Below are 25,444 nucleotides of genomic sequence, written 5' to 3'. Positions count from 1 at the left end.
CCCATCTCTAGTTCCTAGGTTATGGTTAACTATTTTGCCATTTAACAGTATCTCTAAATCTCACCTCTGAATTTTAACCTAATTCCTAATCTATCCAAGTTCTTCTGGGGCCTGAAATCCAGCTCCTGAAGTCTAGAGCCTTATTTCTGGATGAGTACTATTTTCTCATCTCTATAATCAGAAAAATTATTTCTTAAACCCTTGAAATCCCAAAGCCTTATTTTTCCAAACATCAAATGTCATTTGCTTAACCCCTGGCTTCTTTCACAATTTGGGATCTCTGGAAAAATCTGATTCACTATTACAGCCCCAGATCTACCATCCTTTGTTGACTGAGAAAAAAATTATAATAGAGAAAATATGTCTGAATTACAATCTAGGGTGTGTTACAATCAAGGAATTAACATGAGATTTGTGAATTTCTTTGAGCTGTGTGGGAAAAGAATTACAGTTTCATTATTGTTCTGGAATTATAATTTCTTACATTTTGACATCTGAATTAGAAGTACCTGAGCCCTAAGGAAGAAAATCTCATTAAGATTTATATGTTATCAATAATACAAATAGTTTGAAAAAATAATGATCTTACTAATTTCAGCATAAATATCATGTACTTTACAGTTTCCACTGCTATAAAATTTTATCAAGTACCAGTGATACTTTTGAGCTTTGTAATTAGTTTGGTGTAAGGTGTGAGGAGTATTAGAAAGTCTGTACCTTAGACCTCTTTAGGAGGTGATACAGTCTCTTTCTCTCCCTGTTGAAGTCAGTTCAAGCAATGATTTACTTTCCAGAAGAAAGAGCTGAAGTATAACTAATTTGGCCTTGATGGTGAGGGAAAAGGAAAGTCTAAAAAATTAAAATCTATCAAGGACAAAGACTAATTTAACCCACTACTTATCTATTTCCTTCTTTAGATTTTTCATGAGGAGCTTTAGGAGGTGGCCCTACTATCTGATTGAACTTTGTGTTCAGAAACTGTCCATGGGACTGGATAAGGAAAGAATTTTAAGGTATTTAAATTACTAAATCATGAAAACTACTTTAAGGTAATATACAGCTATAGGAAAGTCCTACTCCAGGGCTTTCAGGGTAGAGAAAGTTAAAGAATTTTAATTCTCTAAATTCACACTACTCATTTCCATCAAATCAAGCTTAGCATCATTGTATAATACTTAAATTTCCTTCACCTACTCAAATTACTAAGCCTCTCTAAAAGCATTTGAGGTAAATATTATTATTTTTCTCATTTAGTATATAAACAAAAAAGTTTACAGGTAATTTGATGAATAATTAATAAAAGTGCCACACTACTGAATAGACCATCAGGCTTTTTAAAAATCATATTTAAACTGAAGACTACACATGATTCAAGTGAGAGGTTTCAGTAGATATGATCACATAGAGGAAATTCCTTTTTCTCCCAGATTGTGATAGATTTTATTATGAATGGATGTAAAATTTTACCTAATGATTGTTTCTGCATTGAAATAGGCACATATCTTTTTTCCATTTAATTTATCAATATGATTTATTAGATTGGTTATGTTTAAAACACTAAAACAACCTTGTATTTCTGGGATAAACTTCACTTGGAATGATGAATTCAATTTTCATGTATTGCTGCATTTGATTTGCTGATATTTTGTTAAAGATTTTAAACACATCTTCATAAAGAATATTTGTCTATACTTTTCTCATATCTGCTATCGGTATCAGGATTAGGCTGACTTCACAAAACAAGGCTAAAATTTAAAAGATATATGACCTACAAGATACTTTTCAGCTTTTGTTTTTTTCTCCCTGAGGAAAAAAATACTGCTCTGTTACTCGATCTTTGCACTTCTTTCACGGTTCTTCCTTCAGTTCTTCAATGTACCATGTTTCCTACAAACTCAGGACTTGTTCACATGATTTTCCCTCTGCCAGCAATGCATGAAGCTCTTTCAGCTCCTCTCACCTTGCAAATACCAGTTCATAATTCACAAATAATATGCTAATATTCCTCAGAGATCTTGGAGAATCCATATCTATAGGTCTAACTAAATCAACTGCTTCTGTTCCTACTCTCATAGTTCTTCATTGATTTTCTTCCCTAGCTTCTATGTTAGTTTATGACTATGCTTTCACATAATTAATATCTATCTTTCTCACTAGAATCTCAGTGAAAGCTGAAATCATATTTATGCTATGTGTCTCAGTAAAATGAGACATAGTATAATAATTAGCAAATTAAGCTTAGTATTTCTTCAGAAAGTAAATGAATTAGTGAATGTAATACAAATTTTGCATTGTCCTTTCTGTCTATATTCCTTCACCATCATATTCTAATGGCTGCTGTGATGAGTTCATGTATTTTAACATTTTAGTAGAGTAAAATGACTTGATGCTTTTCGCACTTTAGCTTTTTTTTAGTGCTCTTTTCTCAGTGGAGTGAACTTTTATGAGAATATTATGATCCAAGTGCTAAGATTTGGGGATCCTGTATTCTCTATGCTATTCCATATAGCTAGAGACCTACACTGACTACTAGCATTCACAAGAAGTGTGATTTTGATGTTGGTTATTAGCTACCCAATTAATCTTAATTTCTTCATCTGCATCTAACATTACCTTTCCTAAACTTACTAATCTTTATAATCATGAAATTAGGAATGTTTACCTTGTAAGTACATATTTGATCTTTTAAATATTAATTCAAAATGTGTACAACAAACTATAAGAAAACTATTTCTATCCATTGAAGAAAACTGGGTGGCTATATTTCTAAGATTTTTTAGGGTATATGGATTTGCAATTGATTAAAACAAATTAATTTTAAAAGAGAGAGAAAAGGGTCATGCTGTTTAGATTCCTGTAACTGGTTTCAACAAGTATTCTGACGTTTCTATGAAATACTCCACTTCCCTGTATTTTTTTATAAAAGTCTGATCAGATTCTGAGAAATATCCCCACTATTCTTCAATGAAGGTTTGTGTTTTCATTTTGAGGTCAAGCTACCACAGCTTGAAATATGACAGAGGCCCCTATCCAAAGACAGGAGAAAGACAAGATATAACGTTTCCCAGTCAGTCTTTCTGAATCCTAGAATTTTTTGAGATGCCAGGAAATGAAGTGACCCAAAGCACCGAATCTAAAATAAGTGTCAGAAACCAAGTGGTTGCTTTGACATAATTTAAACTGAATAATCAAATCATTCAATAGTAAACAGGCGGCATTGACTTTGGATTACCAGAAATAATTTCAACTGCCATCAGCAATATTATATATTCATGAAGTTATGTTTATTTGTTCTTTGCATCAAACATACTTACAAATTAACTGAGTACTATAGTCCTATTTATTCTCCTTGACATCAGCAGGAACAATAACAAGACAACACATATCTTTAACTACAAAGAAAAGAATCTAGTTTATAAAATATAAAATATGATGAAAAACATCTTTCTTCTCCTACTCTCCCCATCATCAACTGAGCCCTGTAGCTTCTTCTCACAATTTTCAATGTATTTGGTTTAAATATTTCTTGAACTCAGTTAATTCCAGAGGCAAAAGCTACTAAAATTAAGGGAAAAAATGAGGAGAGGAGAAAGAAAGGAAAAAACCCCTCTCTGCACATTTAGCTTGAAGAAAAAAAAATGCCCTTCAATAAAACACATTTTTATGTGGTGAGTTCTCTCTTCTAATTATAAATGTGGAATTTCAAAACAAAAGAACACAGTGAAGTGACACTGACTCCCAGAGATGCATGCAGCCATGATTCCAAGAGACTGAGAGAGGACATTTCCTTTATTGAATTCATCGCAGTCTGAGCTCTGCCCTTCAGATGTGGAGACAAGACAGCAGTCCACATCAACCAAGCTTTTAAAATTATCACTTCATTAATCAACAATGAACAATGTCCAGAATATTCTGTATATTTTGAACAGATCTGCATTGAATGTTAAAGTATAATTATAAAGACACTTGAAGAATAGGATCTTAAAGATAATTGGCTGGGTGATTTATAAACAATGTTTTCAAGACAACCAACATTATTTGTCTATATTTTCTACAAAAATCTGTTTGTAAATGTGCTCAATTTGCTATTTGATGAACACTTTTGTTTCTTTCTAAAGCTAGGTTATAGTGGGACTCATAAAATTTAGCAATGGCTTCAGTTTACTCTGGTTAGTCATGATGAATTTTTGTTGAATTCTCAAGAACAGCAAAATTATTGAAGCTAACTTTAAAAAATTAAGGCTTTGAAAATCTACACACACACACACACACACACACACACACACTCTTCTTCTACAAGCAGAGCTTACAGGCACACTTAAAGCAATACATCTGTCTCTTCCTGCCACTGCATTATCTTCCTCACTATCTGAGAACTCCAGGACCATGTTTCATGCCACCTACTTGGAATTCAGGTATTAATACTTGGATCCAGAATATATTTGTTCTCTCATTGTTTAAAAGAATAAAATATGGAGTGACATCATTTCCTGAAAGTGAAAACACTATTAAGGATGAGTAGGACTTTGGGTTGGTCCTAAGACCCAGTCAGGGTGTGTGGAGGTGGTGGAATGAAGGAGGATGGAAGAAAAAACCTAGATGTGAAACAGTGGAAATGGCTGAGAATCTCAAAGACATGTTTTCACTACATAAAATATTTGCTCCAGATTAGTTTTAAATCATAAACAGAATCTTTGAGAATAACATAGCCTTTGCATTTTAATGCCCTCCCCTCTAGCTGTGTTTAGGGAATGTTCTTAAGTTATATTTAAGGAAAAAGTCCTGGGAAGTGACTTAGTTTACCTTTTTATTTACTTCCTTTTTCTTCTCCAACATCTACATAAATTTCAGGGACATTCTGATTTCAGACATTTCTGGACAGAAAAGAAATAGCACAAATGAGGAACAAGTTAAGAGAAAAGGAGGAAATCAGAAAGTAATGTTATTCAGGTTTACAAGTTGGTTTTCTGCTTTGGTAAATTCTCCTTTCATAACCATAGAAATATGCCATAATTTACTAGATTCAATGAAAATTTTTCCAGATCTGATGGATAAATTTAGCAAATTTTAAAAGTACTTTCTTGAATAACAGAAGCAAAGAGAACATTTTATATTAATCATAAAACAAAAGATGTGCAGATATTTTAAGACAAAAAAAAATCCAAGAACTGGACTATAAATTCAGTAACTGAAAGGGATAAAAATTATGAAAAGTTTAAACTATCAAACCACTGCAAAGTAAAGATTCAGTTTTGTCCATTGAAATTTTAGCGCAATTGTTGGTTCATGTCTTTTTAACTTTTATTAATTAAAAAATGTACCTAATCCTTTCTCATACAATTTAAAAACTAGGTAGGAATAACTTACAAGCAAATAGGAGTTCTGAAACTTTATAAATTGAGCGGTTCCAGGAACATCATCTGATCTAGTTCCAAGTCAGCCTATGGAAACTTGACTCATGTTTTAATAGTCCAATGGGGAATGTTCTATTCTAACTGTAGAACTGCTATAACTCATAATAATGGAAGTCAGATCAGAACTTGATTTCCAGATCCAGGGCAAGGTTGCCATTAGTGTAAATAGGGAAACATATTTAACTTACAGCAGAGGGGATTTAATGCCACTTGTGGAGATCCCTATATGGAATAACAGAAATCATTTTCGTGACTTCAGACTTTAAAAGCAGGTTCAGATTGATAATTCCTTATAATTTAAGTAATTTCTATAAGTCACTCAGATATGATTTCTAGAAAATTATATAAAACTTTTGAGTAACAATTTTCTTCTTAGCAAGACTTCTAAAAATGTGAGATGGAAGAATATGAGCAGTAGTTGAATCTGATTTCTTTTTGCCCACTAGAGTGATATATAATGTTTAAGAGCATGAACAATGCCTGAGCATGAATCCTGGGTTTACTAGATCTTAACTATAGGATATTAGAAAAGTTACTAAATTCTGTAAACCTCAGTTTTAACATCTGTAAGACAGTGATAATACTACTGCTGGAATCATAGGGTTGTTATGTAGACTAAATTAATTGATTTAAAATGACACATAAGTAGACCATAGAGGCATAAATAGAAATACAGTGAGACATTTTCGGGACTATAAATGAGTTTATATGGAGATTTATAGTGCTAAGTAACTAATAGATATGAAATTTTATTTTCTTCCAAAATACTACTTTTTTCCCAAGAAAGACAAGTGTCCAAAATACTACTTTTTCCCCATGGATATAGAAGATAGATAGATAGATAGATAGACAGATAGATGAGTGTTCATATTTTGGAACATCTTCCTGAATGGAACTTAAAAGCTGTGACACTTAAAATAAGCAGTGAACTTTTCTGGAGGCTACAGTCTTCTTATCCACAAAAATAGTCATTAAGTGATTTCTGTCTTCCACGTAGAGGGTGAGGATTTCCAAAGACACAAGATACAGGATGAGAGATTAAATATATTTTCCTAATTTGAGTTACATAAATCCACGTGGACCTATGTAATAGATAGGAGAAATAAAGAAACCACTGCTCATTTTATCTATCTGTAATAGTTTTATTAATGTGTTCTTCTGTCACAATTTTTCTAGACTACACTACTGTCTCTTTTTGCCACTTAGCTGGCACTCAAGAAAGGGAGAAAAAGACTGCACATGTAGCAATCTGAATGTAGTGACACATATGAGACAATTCAGAGAAAGAGCAAGAAACAATTTCACAGAAGAGCAAAAGTAAACTCACATATTCAGAAAAAAATTGATCCTACTTATTAAAATCATATGTAAGGAAATAGCTTTATATATTAAGCCTAAATTGTTATCAATTCATTGAAGGTGTCAGTTAATGGTATTTTAGCTGTAGGCATGGAGATTAATAGCATGCTTGACTAATACCTTTCATGAGTATTCATATTATGTGGCCTTTAATGTCCACTAAGTCTCAATATGGCATGGGTAAATAGGTAATATGATCTCAGTCTAGAGATTATTGTTACAATTAATTGAGGCAATGTATGGAAAATATAACAAAGAAGTTGGCACACATCTTGTAACCAAAATGCAATAGCTAGCATTATTATTATTTGCTATTTAAAATATCTAGGAGGATGTTTTATTATTTTTTTCATAATTCTCCAAGGCTAAAGACTAACATCTTCTACATTTTTTTAATTTAAAAAGGTAAGAATTAAAAAGCAACATAGGGGAAAGCAATAAATTAGTAATAATTTCAAGTTTCTTTAGCAGATTGTGCACAATTCTATGTCATTCAAAACACAAATGTTATCTTGCATTTAGATGCCTCTCCAAAGCCTCACCTGCTCATAAGTGAGGCTTTTGGGAGATGGCTGGATCATGGGTGTGTGATATTGTATTAGTCTACTGCTTGGTTTAGCATAGTTCTGGGTGTGGGTAAATGGATTTACTGAAGACAGAGGCCCCACTCTGGGTGTGGGTAGCACTAACAAATGGGCCTGTAACTTGGATGCAACATAAAGGGAAAGGGAGGCTCACTGGTGCTGCCTCTTGCCTGCTTGCCATGAACTGTTTTTCCTCTGCCATGCGCCTCTGCCATGCTGACCTGCCTTGGAGCCAGGTGACTATGAACTGAAACCTCTATAAACTGTGAGATAAAATAAACCTCTCCCGCTTTAAGTTGTGGGTGTCACGTATTTTGTTCCAGCAACAAGAAAGTAACTAAGACAAAGGACAAGGCTCCTATGGAACTTATAGATATATATGTGAAAAAGGGCAAATGGAGACATTCATATGATTTATACACAAGACAGAAAAAGAGATCTAACTCTATATACTCATTTTAACAGTATATTCATGTCTAAGAAATACATATTTCAAGATCACTACAAGGGTAATCTTCAGCAGTAGAAGCCAACTATCTGCCTGTCTTTCCACTAAGATCAAGAGCTTTCCATACAATTAATTTCCATCCTTTGTCATCAGCTATACTAAAGTTTCTTGTTAGGAAGGGAAAGGCTCATGAAACAATGCTGGTGTGCCCTTGAACACTTAAAAAGGAGAGAGATATGACTGTGACATTTTAATATAAGATTTTGGGGATGTTTTAGTTCATGTCATTTTCCAATTTTATTTCAAGACAATATTTCTAGTTTTATTCCCAGGACTCAAAACAATGAAAGAAAGTCAAGCATACAAGGTAGTATTTACCTGAATAATTGGAACAGGCTCTTATGAGCTATTTTATTTACTCTTTGGGTAAATATATTTATTATTCAGGCAGATTACTTTTATTCATTACATATTTATGTAACATTTTAAATGCATATGGTTTTATAAACCATGTCTAGAGTACATTGTATGCTGACAATAATTACCATAAATTGAAGCATATCATAAAAAGTTCTGTTATACTTCAGAGAATTCTTAGCCTTTTGTATTTTATACTGATATAATCACTATGGGATTTACAGAATGCTATTGTCAAACCATCTCAAAGAACAATGATTTTTCTATAGTTAAATATGTATAATCAAACACAGATATTAAAAATAAACTTGCAAAACCAGGATTGATTTATAAACTAATAATGTCAAAATATTCCCAGGCTGTTATTTAAGCCCACTCAATACTAGTATATGTGACAAATACTTTGTTTCTTTTACTATGTGCCAATAAGTAAGCATTTTGCTTTAGCTCAAGTTTTTTCAACTGCAATACTCTTGACATTTGGGCCATAAAATTCTTTGTTGTGGGAGCTTCCCCATGCATTGTAGATATTCTGAAGCATATCTGGCTTTTACCTTCTCAATGCCAGTTGCACATCCTGCCTAGTAGCAGCAAACATAAATGCCTCCTGACATTGCCCCATGTCCCCTGATAGCAAGATTGTTGCCATTGATAACCATGGCTTTTGCTCAATGAATTCTCTGGATAATCCCATGAAGCAATATATTACTATCTTCATTTTTCAGATGAAATAACAGAACCTTAAGATGTTTAGTAATTTGCTCCATGTCACATGGATAGAAAGTGGAAATCAAATCAAGTACAGATCTAGTAATTTAATCATTGACTGATGCTACTACATTTAAAGACCTAGATCAATATAACATTAAGTTCCATGCATCTTTGAAAATTTTTCTACTGTCTCACTAAAATGGAGAGTTTCTGCTCCTTTGAAAAAGCATAGGTATCAAATTTTAACTCTCACAGACAATATATCAGTGAATGAGAATTATGCTGTAACAGAAAAAATAAAATGTCAGTGGTAAACCACTGGCCCCTGTTACACTGTCATGGGTTCTGCTCCATTACTCCAGGTTACAGGTCAAGAATAAGGATCTACTGGAGACATCCCAGTTCTCTAGAAGTGTGATAACAGAACTATAGACCAGTTCCTGGTTTTGTTCAGAAGTGGCACAGATCCCTTCTATTCAATTTAATGGTCAAAGCAAGTTCAGAACTCCAATGTGAAGTCAGTGATCAGGGAAGGGCATCCCTTTCTCAGGGAGGATCCAAGTAGACAGGAACCAGGTAAAGAGCATCCTACTGGTATATAAGATAAATATTGTTGAAAAATAATTCAAAATCCATACAATTTTATTTAAAAGGGATAACATTTAGAAAAACAACTTGATTTTTACACAAAATCCTCATAGCTGAATGTTTTTGTAGACTTCTATTTGAGAAATTAATCCTAATGTGGCATCCAATTATTAGAGGATGTACACATTCAATATTTGAGAGCAGCAAGACTGAGGCATCATAAGGCAAATGGATGCAGTATCCTGATTCCTCTGATGCAGCCTTTCTCTGAGAGACAGAACAAGTTCCTTTCCTTCTTTATAAATATGTTCCATGATCTCTTATATGGAAACTCTAAAGCCTATTAAATTTCTACCTGATTTCTGGGCTATTCTGAGGAAGAAACAGATAAACTGCTAGGAATAGAAGTGTACAGTGTACTCTCTTTTGGTATTTGGTGAGAAGGAATTTCATCAATCATTGGGGTCTGTGCAAGGACCCATTTCAAGCAATTCATTTCAATTCTCTCACAACATGAGCTATTCTGTCACCATTCCACTTCCCTCCATCCTTTCTCATTCTCAAAGCAGAAAAAGAGGGGAGGAGAGACTACAAAATGCCATTGGGAATTTTTATTAAAAATCATAGAAGCCAATTTAAAGGTTAATTTTCAAATGTTCATACATATAAGTCACAGTGAAGCTTAATAATAAATTCATTTAGTTTAGATAATTAAAGTATATTTGCAAGGAAAATAAATAGGGATATGGGAAGGGAAATAAAGGGCACAAGAAAAAGAAAAAGAGGACATGATAGGCTAAAGATGGTGTAACTGGATTTTAACTTCCCAAAGATTAAAATTAGACCCTATCATTCACAATGCACTAAACTAAAATTGAAGTGGATTAAAGATCTAAATATTAAGACAGAAACATTAAACTTGCTGGAAGATAAGCTAGGTGGAAATCTCTAAGATATTGACATAGGAAAAAACTTTATGCACAAATCCTCAGTAGCACAGGAACTAGCACAAAGAATCAACAACTGGGATCTCAGCTTATTAAAAAGCTTCTGCACTGCAAGAGAAACCACCAACAGAGCTAAGAGACAACCTACAATGTGGGAAAAAATTTTTACCAGCTGCTCCTCAGACAAAGGTCTACTATCTAGAATCTATAAAGAACTAAAAAAAAAAAAAAACAGACCCCCCCCTCAAATATAAAGACCCAATTCAAAAATAGGCATCTGAAATGAAGACATTTCTCAGACAAAGAAATAGAAATGCCAAATAAACATATGAAAAAATGTTTAGCATCACTGGTCATTTGAGAGATCCAGATGCAAACAACACTGAGATTTCACCTCACCCCAGTAAGAATGGCTGCTATCAAGAAATCAACCAATAGCAAATGCTGGTGGGGTCCTGGGTAGAAGGGAACCTTTCTTCATTGTTGATGGGAATGCAGACTGATGCAACCACTGTGGAAATCGATATGGAGATACCTCAAACAATTAGGATTGGAAGTCCCATTTAAACTAGCTATTCCTCTGCTGAGTATATTCCCAAAAGAATTAAAAGAATCATACCACAGTGATATATGCTCTCCCATGTTTATGGCAGCACAGTTTGTAATAGCTAAAACTTGGAAACAGCCCAATTGCCCATCAACTGGAGACTGAATAAAGACAATGTGGTTTTTTTTAAAAAAATGGAGTACTATTCAGCCATAAAGAATGAGAAACTAGAGACATTTATAGCTAAGTGGATGCACATTGAAGCCATACTCTTAAGTGAAATAAATAGGACACAGATGTGTAAATACAGAATAGTTTCTCTGGTGTGAAAAACTAAAAGTGTAAGTAAGGATCAAAATGTATAATTGATATTGTGAAATGAGAAGAAAAGTTCTAAAGGAGTAGGGGAAGTGGGAGGGGTAGGGGAAAGAAAAGAAGGGAAAAGAAAAAATATGAGAAAAGGAAAAAATGGAAACAAAGTCTTTGTAAATAGGGAAGGGTGGAGGGGCTGAAGGGAAGGCAGGGGAATGGGGAAAAAATATGAACCATGTAATATGAATCATGTATGAATATGAATATGAATCATGTAAAGTTACAAGATCCCAATGATGAATGTAACTGTACTGTATACCTAAACTGTACCAATAAACTTAATGGGAAAAAAAAGACAGTGACAAATCCTTGGCACTATTCCTACTTAGGCATGGGTCAAATTCTCTACTCTTAAATTTGAAACAGAATTAGTGGCTTTCTTCAGCCCCACAATCACAAGGTCCCAAGTTCAATCCCTGGTACCAAAAAAACAAAAACAAAAAGAAAAACAAAACAAAACAAAAAACTTGTTTCTATCCTAGCCCCCACTCCTGTCAATACAATATTATTTACACATAACTTCTTTGCTATTACAATCAGCTTAAGATGAGATTATTCTGGATTGGAGAGCATCCTAAATTCAGTGAGTGATATCTTTATATGGAAAGATATTTGGAGACATAAAGACACATACAGAGCTAGGAATGGTAGTACATACCTGTAATCTCAGCACTCTGGGAGGCTGAAACAGGAGGGTGGCAAGTTCAAGCCTATCCTGGGCAACTTAGTGACAGCGAGATTCTATATCTCAAAATTTTTAAAAAGGTGGAGGATATAGTTCAATGAAAAAGCCCTGGGTTCAATCCAAGTTCCACAAAAAAAAAAAAAAAAGACAGTGAGAAGCCACGCATATGAAGATAGAGACAGAAATTGGAGTAATGCAGCCATAAGCCATGAAACACCAGTGACTGCCAGGAATCCCAGAGTTAGGAATAGACAAAGAAGGATTCTTCACTAGAGCCATCAGAAGCTGTATGACCCTGCCAACACCTTGACTTGAAACTTTTAGCCTCTTAAACTATAATGAGTTTCTGCTATTTTGTCCTGCTCAGTTTTTGTAAATGTATTATATTAGCCACAGAAAAGAAATGTACTCAATCTAAGGACACATCCATACTCTCTACTGATCACAAATCATGTGCAGAGACTTCATATGCATGCCCTGGTCAACAGCGACAGCTCATCAAAACCCACATTAACTGCCAAACACCCTACTCAAAGCAGTAGGCTGAGTGAGGACACCATTTTGGAAGGTGATGCCTTAGGTATGAGAGAATCTTCTCAGCCAATGCCTACTAGAATTTTTGATCCACAAAATTGTCAACAAAATATAATTGTATTATGTCACTAAGTGTTTGGGTAATTTGTCACATGTCCTTAAATGAATGGAACAGAATCTAATACTTGATAGTTATCATAATCAAAATCTAAAATATGTAGCCATGTTTATGCAGCAAGCAGAAATTGAAGATTTTAAAGAATTTGTTGGTGAGGTTTGATGCTCAGTGAGGCAAATATTATTGGAAACTTAAATTTTAAAAATATATAATTCTTATTTTTTATGTTGTTCTACCTGAGTGAGTTAGAACAATAGAGATGCACCACTCTCTGTGTCAGACACGAGTCCATTTATTTAAGCTGGCAACCAAGAGGGGGCTAGTTTCCAGAAAGTTCTCTCAGTGGTGAGAAATGGTTTGATTTTTCCTTTTAAATCACGGTTTCAGTTGGGGAGGGCTCAAGGGGAGAGCAAATGGGAGTTTACAGATGCAGAATCATGCCAGGTTTGGGGTGGGGGCAAAAGGAAGTTTCACATACTAGGTAAGCTAAAACATCCTGCAGCTGCAGCAAGTTTACTGCCAAACAGAATGTGGGTTTGGGGTGCTTTGTCCAAGCACAAGCACACAATGGTGGTAAAGCTCAAGATGGAGTAAGATTGGCTATCACAATATCACCATGATTTACAGTTCTTAGAGGACTCAGTCCATAGTCAACTGCCTCCAAAGCAGGAAGGGCATGATGGAAATATCTAGCAGAGGAAAACTATTCATGTCACGGTAAGCCAGGAAGGGAACTATGCTCTTCCAGGTCAAACCCTCAGTATTTCCACCTCTTCTGGTCAGACCCCAACCCCTAACAGAATATTCAGCACATTAAGTATAGTTCTCCCATAATCTAATCACTATCCAAATACATGAGGCTTTGAAGAGACACCAAAATATAAGCCACAATATTTTTCCCCTGGCCCACAAAATACTCATGTCCATCTTTTATGCATAATGCAATTTAGTTCTTCTCTAAGAGTTGCCATACTTTTAACAATTCAAATATGGCTGAAAAGTCCAAAACCAAAGTCTCCTTGATATTCAAGGCAAATTCTTAGCTGTGACCTCGACAAAAATAAAAAAATGTTAAATACTGCCAGCATACAATGGCACAGGGTAAACATTCCCATAACAAAAGGTAGAATGACAAGGACAGAAAGGAATGGGAACAAAGTGAGTCTGAAACCCAACAGAGCAAACATAATTCCTACAGTTCCATGTTCAGTACCCAAGCCAAGCTGTGGTTATATGTGAGCTCAAAGGGCTTGGGCAGCCCTGCCTCTACAGCGTTGCTAGTTACAGGCTTCATAGCTTCCTTCTTTGGGAGACTCTGCTCACTTCCCATGGGTTTCCTTGTAGATATCCCATGTTACTGGCACACTCAACTTCCTGATATCTCCACTGCACTTTTGGCTACACTTTCATTACTTAACATACTTTCCTCTATGGCACACTGCCTGGCCTCTCCTGCCTTCTTCTGAAATCTCAGTGGATGCCTCCTTGATCTCATAACGTGCATTCTGCATGTCTGTAAAACTAGCATCACATGGATGATGCCAAAGTCAGCTGCTAGCTCAGGAAGTACATAGGCTGTCTTGAATCATGGCTGCAGAGGCTTCTGAGAGCCTGGATGACTGAGCACTGTGAACTGAATCCCAGTACAGGGAAACCAATTTCCTAGGCACTCCTTCTGCACCAGAGAGACCTGAGGCTCTCCTCTCAAAACAAAGTCTTTTAAAGGAGTTTACTTTTATCCTTTTCATCCTTGAGCCAGTGATTTGAATGGAATCTTACTGATCCCTGAGATACCTTCAAAGCATCTTTCTTATTGTTTAATTTTCTTTTCCAAATTAACAGGTATACTGCCTTTAATCTCAGTCTCCCACAAAGTCTCAAGACATTTGCAAACATAGACAAATTTTCTGCCAGAGCATAATATACATGGCCTCTGGTTCTAGTGCCAATGGAGTCCATGCTCCCAGCTAAAACCTCCTGAGCTTGGCCCTTACTATCTCCATTTCTATCAGCATTCTGATCTTAGTTCTGAGCTTCTCTATACTGCATATCCAATTCTTTCCAAACTCCTCCAATAAGCCAGTTCCAAAAGCTTCTAAACCACATGGTATAGTCTGGGCAATAACCCACCTCTCTACTACTAAAATCTGTCTTAGTTACTTTCTCATTGATGAGGCAAAATAAAGTAATACCTCAGTTCACTAATTTAATTCATTCCATGATTCTGGAAAAGACACCCACAGTTGTGCTTCTGCAGGAAGGATGGCTGTGGTCATGTTTGTCACCTGATGTGCAGTTTGCAAAAAAACACAAAATTTTGCCAAATCCTTCTGTTTGCAAACCAAATTGTTCACAAACAAAAGGGTTCATGAACTGAGGTACTGCTATACCCAACATCCACAACTTAAAGGAAGAGAAGTTTCTTTTGGATCATGATTTTAAGAGGATTCAGTCTATAGTCAGCTGGATCCAAGGCAGGAAGGGAGTGCTAGAAAAGTCTGGTGGAGGAAATCTGCTCATATCATGGTGATCAAGAATCTGAGAGAGTGGGGAGTAGCCAGGGAGAAAGATACCACTCTTCCAGGTCACTAGCCCCAACGACTTTCCTGTTGTAACCAGACCCCACCTCCTAACAGCACATTCACTACATTCAGTATAGCTTGCACATAATACAATAACTGTCCAAATGCATGAAGTTTTTGGAACTAATCATAACAATTCTATGGTAAAAAAATTTGGTAACATTGGTTGTCTGCCATGGCAAGGAAAATAAAATTTATCTTATGAAATTTTGAATGTTTCTAGGGAAATTTCTGAACCTTGTATGTAAGTGTAAACTGGCCTAGAAAAAGCTTTCTTGAATTTCTGATCAGGGAAGTGATGATCAAAGTAAATGATGTGTTAAATCACTAAGTTTGCAGTTAGAAAAATGGAGAAAAAGAAGGTAGGAGACGGGGAAAGAGAAATCTAAAAGAGTAAGGACAACAACAAATCACTGACATGCTCTTAACTGAAAGCTAAGGTCTAATTTCCCTACCCTTGAAAATGGACTAGTGTTACTGAGCATTTATGACAGAGCACGTAATAACCAGAACAAAGAAAACAGCAGAGAAAGATCAATATAAATAGTGAATGCTCCAGGGTGACAATATAATGGAGGTGTAACTCTGCCTTTTAATGCCTAGTGCTTTGCTTGTTGAATATTATTCAACAAGTTATATATTCAAATATTTAAAGATTATATATAGTCACAACATGCTAACACAAATCAACTTCTCCCCATGATTTCTGAACAACAAAATAGCTACCTGTTTTATTCTGGATGAAAAATTAACTATGATACATTTATTGTCAACCACTATGCTTGTTTTTAACAAATTGTCTCCCTAAAGGATTTTCAAAGGTAAGCATCTTGACTTAGGTACTGACTTCTCCATTTCAACTTTTCCTAAAAGGAGACTTTATTGCATTTTTCAATAGAAAGGATTCACACAAAGCAGAACACTTCTAACACAAGTGTTTGAGTAAATGTTAAATGATAAAAGTAAATAATAAGAAATGATAAATTTCTTTACAAATAAACCTTATTCCACATATACAGTATTTTTAGAAGCTCATAAATAATATATTCAATGCTCTAGAAAAATATGCAAAAATCAAGAATCAGAGAAAAGTATAAAGTAGAATAAACATAACAAATTATGGAGACATTTTTTAATTATTACTACATGTGTAAATACCAAATACTCTTTCTGATGTGAGAGGCTGAAAGTGTAAATGAGGAACAAAATGTATAATGTGAGATAGGAAGCAAATGTTCAAAGAAGAACGGGAGTGGTGGTGGTGGGGGATATGAGAATAGAAGGAAAAAATGAAACAAAGCTTTTGTAAATTAGGAGGTGTGGAGGGGTGGAAGGGAAGGAAGGCAAATGGGAAAAGACAAGAATTAAGATATATCATGTACAGGTACAAATTCCCAATGAGGAATGTGATCAAAATGTATACCTAAAATGTATGAATAAAGTAATTTTTTAAAAAAGAATGTTTTCAACTGTCAAATAGATGAACAAGGTGAAATACTGGAAAGAAAATAAAGAATACTTGGAAGAAAAAAGAATACTACATAGTTACTCAATAGAATATGATTCTGAGTTTCCAGAATGCTAAAGAGAAATAACTGCTGCATGTTTCTAATTAGCAGGGAACAAAAAAATATTCAAATTGCAAAAGAGAAATAAAGTTATTTTGTGTCATAAAATTCTGAAAATACTATTCCTTAGGGAATTGCCACTCAAAACATGATGCTCTCAACATCTTTCAGTTAGTTCCTTACACAGAAATGTATTTCTATTAATGTGTTTCTTCAGGCTTTTCTTGACAATGAAAATCTAATTACAAAGTTCAACTCAGCACCAAAATATACAAGACCAAGAAAACATATCCACAAATACAACTGTTTTTTTCTCCAGTAGGCTATAAGCTCTTCAAGGAAAGTTTTTGTTTTTCTTTTCATGGTTATATGCCCAGTACTCTTTAGCATTATGGCACATAGTATCAATGCAGTTATGCTATGATTCTGTTTTCTGAGAGTATGTCTGCAGTAAGAGTGCTAATTACATTTAAAGAATTCATTTTCCTTCAAAGTTGTTGGACTACTTCATCTTTAGACTGAATAGAATGACAATACAATTTACATTTCATTGAAGTGCATTACTATACATGAATGTGAATGCTTTTATATGGAGTTCTGTCAAACAAAAAGTTAATATTATAATAGAAGTTATCTGAACGTTATTTCTCTTTCCTTTTTCGTGCATTGCAGTATGAAATGTTTTCAGCCTGTAGCTGGTATCAAACTAAAGCAGAGCCTCACTTGCTAGAACATTGAAGAACAAGTTGCTTATGCTGGATAACATCAAAATATACCAAGAGGTTTGGAAAATGTCAAGGCTACCAACATAATTTTTAAAAATGTGCATTATTGGAGGAGACAGAGAGGATCCCATGGGCACTCCTACCAGCTACCAGTAAAGCAGCACAGGTGGCTGCAACAACAGCTCCTGCCCCCACCTATGGCCTCTTGGCTGTGCAGCTACTTGGTTCCACACTACAGAGACACAGGGGGACATAAAGGCCATTGTCGTGAGCTGCAGAAGTGAACAACAGAGAGAGGGCCTCTCTCAGGCTCCCTGATGAAAACTGAAGCCCACTGGAAAAGTGGAAAGAATCTCTAATAAAGGCACACCAGACCACCATACTTGGTAAGTTGGAGGGAAATCACCTCCCACCAGAACCTGGACTGTCTTCAGGGAAAAGGCACCTGGAACCTGTAATAGAAACTTGCAGAGTTCAACCTTGCAGGAGGACAGGGAGCTCAACTCAGAACTTGCAGCCAGAAATCTGCCTGAATCTCATGGGGCTATGACTGGCTTTTTGAGACTCATTGACTTATAACTGCACACTGCTGCCCATGTTGTCTATTGTGACAGCAGAGACATACCCTGAAGGAGGCCCTTCATTTTTATCTTTTGTTAGTTTTTGCTCTTATTTTTAATTTTTTCTTCTTTATCTACTCTTTTAAAGTTTTTATTTTTCTCTTTTTTCTTTCTTTTCTCTCTTCTTTCTCTCTCTCTCCCTCACTCCCCTGCTGCCCAACATTGTTCTTCATCTCCCTTTGTGTCCCTGCTCCAGCCCTAATTCATGTTTCTTCTTTATTTATCTTTTTTTCACTTTCCTTCTCTCACCTATGTCCTCTGGCCTCACTACTAACCTTTCCCTATCCTTCTACCTACCTATTCCTACTTTCCCAACTCCTTCTAAGTCCCCATCCTGAAGGGTAAAGTTGAAGAGTTTATTGACTATAAACATATGTTGGATTGGTCCTTGATTTTTATTTAATTCACACAGTTAAAGATGATAGATTAATAACTACCACAAATTGTCATTTTCTAAGAGGTACTTGATGCTATTATGTTGCAGATTGTATTACTTGGGCTAAGGTGTTGTGATTGATCTAATCAGTTGTCCTTCCTGGTATAATAAATATAAAATAGCCTCAGAGCCATTAGAGACTCAAAACTAAAAGACCAGCTATATCTGGAAGACACCTCTGAGAAGCAATCATTCCACAAGGGTTCTAATTACAAGCAACAAAGATACTTACAATAAGCAACTTCAAAGTATCAACCCAGGAATTAAACCAAGGACAGTACCAAAAACAAAAATGAGAAGACATTTAAGCAAGGCACAAACTCAGGCTTCCACCACACAAACGGCAAATTCTGGGGGAAATGAGGTGGAAAAGTCTAATAATCAACCACCTGGACACCCTGAACTGAAAACACTGGAAGTAACAGAACAGATGAATGAGGCTCTAGAAAAATTCAAAACAGAAATAACCTCCCAGATAACTACAGAGATGGTGAGTAGAGTGAAAGTCATGATTAGAGGCTCTAGAACAATAATAGATGAAAATATAGATGAGCTAAGAAACATGTTGGAAGCCATGAATGCCCAGCATAAGAAAGAAATGGAAACCATGGTCGCCCAACATAAGAAAGGAATGGAATCCATGAAACAGCTTCAAACAGATATTCAGGAGATTACAAAACTCCATTGAAAGCATGCACAGCAGATTAAGGGAATCTGAAGATAGAATATCAGATATAGAAGACAGGATTGTGGTTAAGTATCATGAAAACAGAGTTTTCTTAGAAATGGTAAGGGACCATGAAAAATCAAACCAGCAGCTGCTGGATGATGCAAAGAAGAATAACATAAGACTGATAGGGAGTCCATGAAAAAACAGGAGAAAGTAAAATTGACATAAAAAACTGTTCACAGAAGTAATAGTAGAAAATTTCCCAGAGAGAGGTAGAGAATTGGACATACAGATAAGTGAGGCATATAGAACTCCAACTAGCCATGATCAAAAAAAATCTACACCTAGACATATAATAGTCAAGATCCCAGAAACCCAACAGAAGAACAAAATCCTACAGCAGTTAGAAAAAGAAACAAATCACCTATAAAGGAAAGACCATCAGAATCACAGCAGACTTCTCAGCACAAACCCTCAAATCAAGGAGAGCCTGGAGTGAAATATTTCAAGTACCAAAAGAAAATAACTTCCAACCTAGACTGTTGTATCCTGCAAGCTTATATTTCAAAATCGAAGGGGAAATTAGATACTTCTACAACAAAGAACACCTGAGAAATTTCATGAACACCAAACCAGCACTCCAAAAATTTCTAAGCAATATCCTAGAAAAATACAATGAAGGTCACAACTCCATGAGGCCCAACAGAGGGAAGCCACCAGGCAAGGTGAGACACTAAAGGGAAAGGGAGAAAAAAATAAGAGATAAAATAGCCAACAACAGTAAAACATCATGACAGGGATGAGTCAATATCTATCAATTATAACTATCAATGTTAATGGCATCAATTCAGCAATCAAAAGAAATAGGTAGACAGAATGGATTAAGAAGCAAAATTCAGCAATACGCTGTATACAAGAAACACACATAACTCAAAAAAAAAATCATAGACTGAAGGTAAAAGGATGGAAAACAGTTCTCCATGTGACAGGAATCCAGAAAAAAGCAGGGGTAGCAATCCTATTTGCAGACAAAGTAGATTTCAAACCAAAACAAATTAAGAGAGACAAAGATGGTCACTACATCCTTGTGAAGGGAAAAATCCAAGAGGAAGAGATGACAATTATAAATATTTATGCACCAAATATGAATGCCCCCAAATATACAAAACAAATGTTAATGGACATGGAAAACCAAATAAGCACTAATACAATTTTAGTGGGGGCCCTCAATATCCCACTATCACAAATAGACAGATCATCTAGACAAAAAATTAACAATGAAATTCTAGATATGAACCAAGCTATTGAACAAATGCACTTAATAGATGTTTAGAGAGTGTTCCACCCCACAAAATCAGAATACACATTCTTTTCAGCTGCACACTGGTCATTCTCCAAAATAGGCCACATGCTACCTCATAGGACATCTCTAAGTAAATGTAAAAGAATTGAAGTTACCCTCTGTATATTATCAGACCATAGTGCAATAAAATTGGAGATCCATAATATAAGAAACTCCAAAACCCCACAAACACATGGAAACTGAATAACACCCCCCCTCCCCGAACAACCAATGGGTCATAGAGGAAATTAAAGAAATTAGACAGTATCTACAAGTAAATGATAATGCCATACAACATACAGGAATCTATGGGACACAATGAAAGCAGTTCTACACAGGAATTTCATAGCAGTGAATGCCCATGTTAGGAAAACAGAGAGAACTCTAATAAATAACCTAATGCAGAAACTCAAGGTCCTAGAAAAAGAAGAACATAACAAACCCAAAGATCATACAAGAGAGTAAATAATTAAGATCAAAACAGAAATGAATGCAATGGAGAATAAGAAAATGATAGAAAAAATCATGAATCAAAGAGTTGGTTTTTTGAAAGAATAAATAAAATCAATAAACCTTTAGCCAACCATATGAAAAAAAGGAAAGAAAAGGCTCAAATCCATACAATGAAGAATGAAAAAGGTGAAGTCACAACAGACCCAGCAGAAATCCAGAGGAGCATCAATACCTATTTGGAGAACCTGTACTCTAATAAATTAGAAAATACAGAAGAAATGGACAGATTAATAGATACATACAAATTGACAAAGTTAAATTAAGAAGATACAGAAATTCTAAATACTCCAACTACAATGAGTGAAATTGAAAATATAATAAAAAAAATTCCAACAAAGAAAAGCCCAGTTCCTGATGGGTTCACTACTGAAATCTACAAGACATTTAAAGAAAAACCATTACCATTACTCTTTAAACTCATTAATGAAATTGAAAGGGAAGCAAGGTTTCCAAATTCCTTCCTCAAAGCAAGTGTTACTTTGATTCCAAAATCAGGGAAAGACTCAACCCAAAAAGAGAACTACAGAACAATCTCCCTAATGAACATATATGCAAAAGTACTCAACAAGATACTGGCAAACAGAATGCAGAGGGTCATCAAGAATATCTTACAACCTGACCAAGTCGAATTTATCGCAGGGATACAAGGATGGTTCAACATTCATAAATCAATAATTGTAATACACTATATTAACAGAGTCAAGGACAAAAAAACCATGATCATCTCAATAGATGCAGAAAAGGCATTCGACAAAATATGACACCCATTCATGATAAAAAAAAAAAAAACCCTACAGAAAATTGGAATAGAAGGTCTTTATCTCAACCTGATTAAGGCTATCTATGAAAAACCCAACAGCCAACATCATACTAAATGGTCAAAAACTGAAAACTTTCATGCTAAAATCAGGAATAAGACAAGGATGCCCACTATCACCACTCCTGTTCAATATAGTTCTGGAAATATTAGCCACAGAAATTAGAAAAGAGAAAGAAACAAAAGGAATAAAGATAGGAAAGGAAGAAGTTAAGCTGTCATTATTTGCTGATGATATGATACTTTACATAGAAGACCCAAAAACCTCAGCTGAAAGACCTCTAGACCTAATTGACATATTCAGTAGAGTAGCTGGATATAAGGTCAACACTCAAAAAACAGTAGCCTTCTTATGCACAAATAATAGACTAATTGAGAGAGAAATTAGGGAAACAATTCCTTTTACAATAGCATCCAAAAATATGATCTATCTAGGAATCAATCTAATGATGGAAGCAAAAGACCTCTACACTGCAAACTACAGCACTCTGAAAGAGGAGAATGAGGAGGATTCAAGAAAATGAAAAAATATCCCTTTTTCCTGGGTAGGAAGAGCTAATATAGTGAAAATGGCAATACTTCCAAAACTGTTATATAGATTTAATGCAATGACAATTGAAATACTAACAATATACTTCTTAGAACTAGAGAAAACAATCCAAAAATTCATTTGGAACCAGAAGAGACCTAGAATAGCAAAAGCAATTCTGGGCAACAGAGACATGGCAGGGAGTATCATAATCCCCAACTTGAAACTATACTACAAAGCTACTGTGATAAAAACAGCATGGTACTGGCAAAGAAATAGACTGGAGGATCAGTGGAATAGATTAGAAGATGCAGAAACAACTCCAGACATACTCAGCCACCTCATCTTTGACAAAGGAGCCAACCACCCTCATTGGAGGAAAGATAGCCTATTTAATAAATGATGTTGGAAAAACTGGATTTCAATCTGCCAGAGATTAAAACTAGACCCATACCTAACACCATGCACTAAACTAAAATCAAAGTGGATTAATTTCTGACTATTAAGACAGAAACACTAAACTTCCTGGAAGATAAGTTAGGTAGAACTCTTGAGGACACTGGCATAGGAAAAGACTTTATGAACAAAACCTCAATAGCACACGAACTAGCACAAAGAATCAAAAACTGGGATCTCATCTTATTAAAAAGCTTCTGCACTGCAAGAGAAACCACCACAGAGCTAACAGACAACCTACAATATGGGAAAAAAGTTTTAGCAGCTGTACCTTAGACACAGGACTACTATCTAGAATATATAAAGAACTGAAAAAAATCAAAGCCCCCCAATTCAAAGACCCAATTCAAAAATGGGCATCTGAAATGAATAGACATTTCTCACAAAAGGAGTAAAAGCAGCAAATAAATATATGAAAAAATGTTTAATATCACTGGTCATTCTAGAGATGCAGATGCATACAACACTGAGATTCCACCTCATCCCAAAAAGAATGGCTGCTATCAAGAAATCATCCAATAACAAATGTTGTCAGGGGTGTGGGGAGAAAGGAACCCTTGTCCATTGTTGGTGGGACTGCAGACTGGTGCAACCATTGTGGAAATCAGTATGGAGATACCTCAAAGAACTAGCACTGGAAGTCCTATTTGACCCAGATACTCCCCTGCTGGGGATCTTCCCCAAAGAATTAAAAGAATCATACCACAGTGATATATGAGGATCCATGTTTATAGTGGCACAGTTGGTAATAGCTAAAGCTTGGAATCAGCCTAAGTGCCCATCAACTGGAAACTGGATAAAGAAGATGTGGGGTTTTTTTATAAAATGGAGTACTACTCAGCCATAAATAACAAGAAACTAGGGACATTTATAGCTAAATGGATGCATATTGAGGCCATCCTCTTAAGTGAAATAAATAGGACACACATGTGTAAATACCAAATAGTTTCTCTAGTGTGAGCAACTGAAAGTGTAAATAAGGATTAAAATGAATAATTGATCATTTGAAAATAGGAAGAAAAGGTACAAAGGGGTAGGGATGGTGGGAGGTGAAGGGGAAAGGAAAGAAGGGAAAGGAAAAATTATGAGAAAAGAAAAAATATGGAAACGAAGTCCATGTAAATAGGGAAAAGGTGGAGGGGGAGAAGGATGCACAGGTAATGGGGGAATAATAAGAACCAAGATACATCACATACAGGTACAAGCACCCAATGATAAATGTAAATGTATTGTATACCTAAAATGTACCAATAAAGGAATTTAAAGAAAAAATGTGCACTATCAGTAGCAATTAATCTATTAAAGCAGAGGTGTGGGATGGGATGAGGAAATCACCACTCAAGTTTGCTTAGGATTTGCAAGTAGAATTTCGTGGTGATGTTTAATGCTTAGGCAGCTGACTTTTATTACTATCTCAAGGGCCAAATGTAACTAAACCTATCCCCAGTCTTCACTTCACATTGTACTCAAATGGATTGAAGCATCTAGGCAAAGAGATTTAATATTTTTACCATTTGCAAAGAAAAAAAAAAAACCCAAAAAGACAAAAACAACAACAAACTTTGTAGAGAAACCTGGTAACTAGCAATTATTCCCACTATGGAGCAATATGTGCACATGAAGAGGGAGGAGGGAGGAAGTCTGATTAAAATAAAATTTTGTAAATTTATATGCCAATACAACACAGTTCATTTTGTTCTACAATCAACTAGCTGTCTGACCTTGACAAGAAAGTTTACGTTTCTGAGACTTCTAGGTATTTTGGGGTAGAATATATCTTCCCTAAAATCTCCTCCGATCTAGTAATTTTTGAAATCACAGATTTAAATACATCATTAATTGCACAGATCTAAAAATATGCTGAATCTCTATTTTCCAAACATTTGTGGGAATGGAGAAGGACCTGGCTACAGGCAGCTGAATCAGGGCATTTCAGAGAAGAATTCCCTTGAAGAAAAAAATTTCCTATTAAATGATTTTTCTCTGTTCTCTTCCAAAAAAACTATGCGGAAATGTTCAAGGTAGACCAGTAGTTTCTAGAGAAAAGAAAAAGTTGGAAGCAAAACATGAGATTTTTTTTTAAATGCCAATCTCCAAAAAATTCTTGACCTTAAAGAAGTATTTTCATGCAAACCCAGGGACCATTCTTATTTCAACCTTGATGCAAAATTTCTATAATTTTACAGAAGATTCTAAATGTTAGGGTTTCAACTTTTGAGTGGAAATTTAATTCCCCAATAGTTCCTTATCATAGTAAAGTAAATATATGGAATATGATGTTGTCTTTTATGATAAATATGACTCTTAATAATTTCACATGAGATGGAAATATGGTGCGATGAAAACAGTATGAACTTTGGAAGCAGACTGCCATAAATCAGTTCAACTAGAAACTTACTGGAGGAAATACTGGGCAAGTTAGTGAAATTCAATGAAACTTACTGTGTAATTCCATATATACA

The sequence above is a fragment of the Heterocephalus glaber genome, unplaced genomic scaffold (genome assembly GCF_053883595.1).
Source record: "Heterocephalus glaber isolate CG9 unplaced genomic scaffold, H.glaber_assembly_v1.0 deba00001481, whole genome shotgun sequence".
NCBI classification, from domain to species: domain Eukaryota; kingdom Metazoa; phylum Chordata; class Mammalia; order Rodentia; family Bathyergidae; genus Heterocephalus; species Heterocephalus glaber.
Note: the sequence above shows the minus strand (reverse complement) of the source record.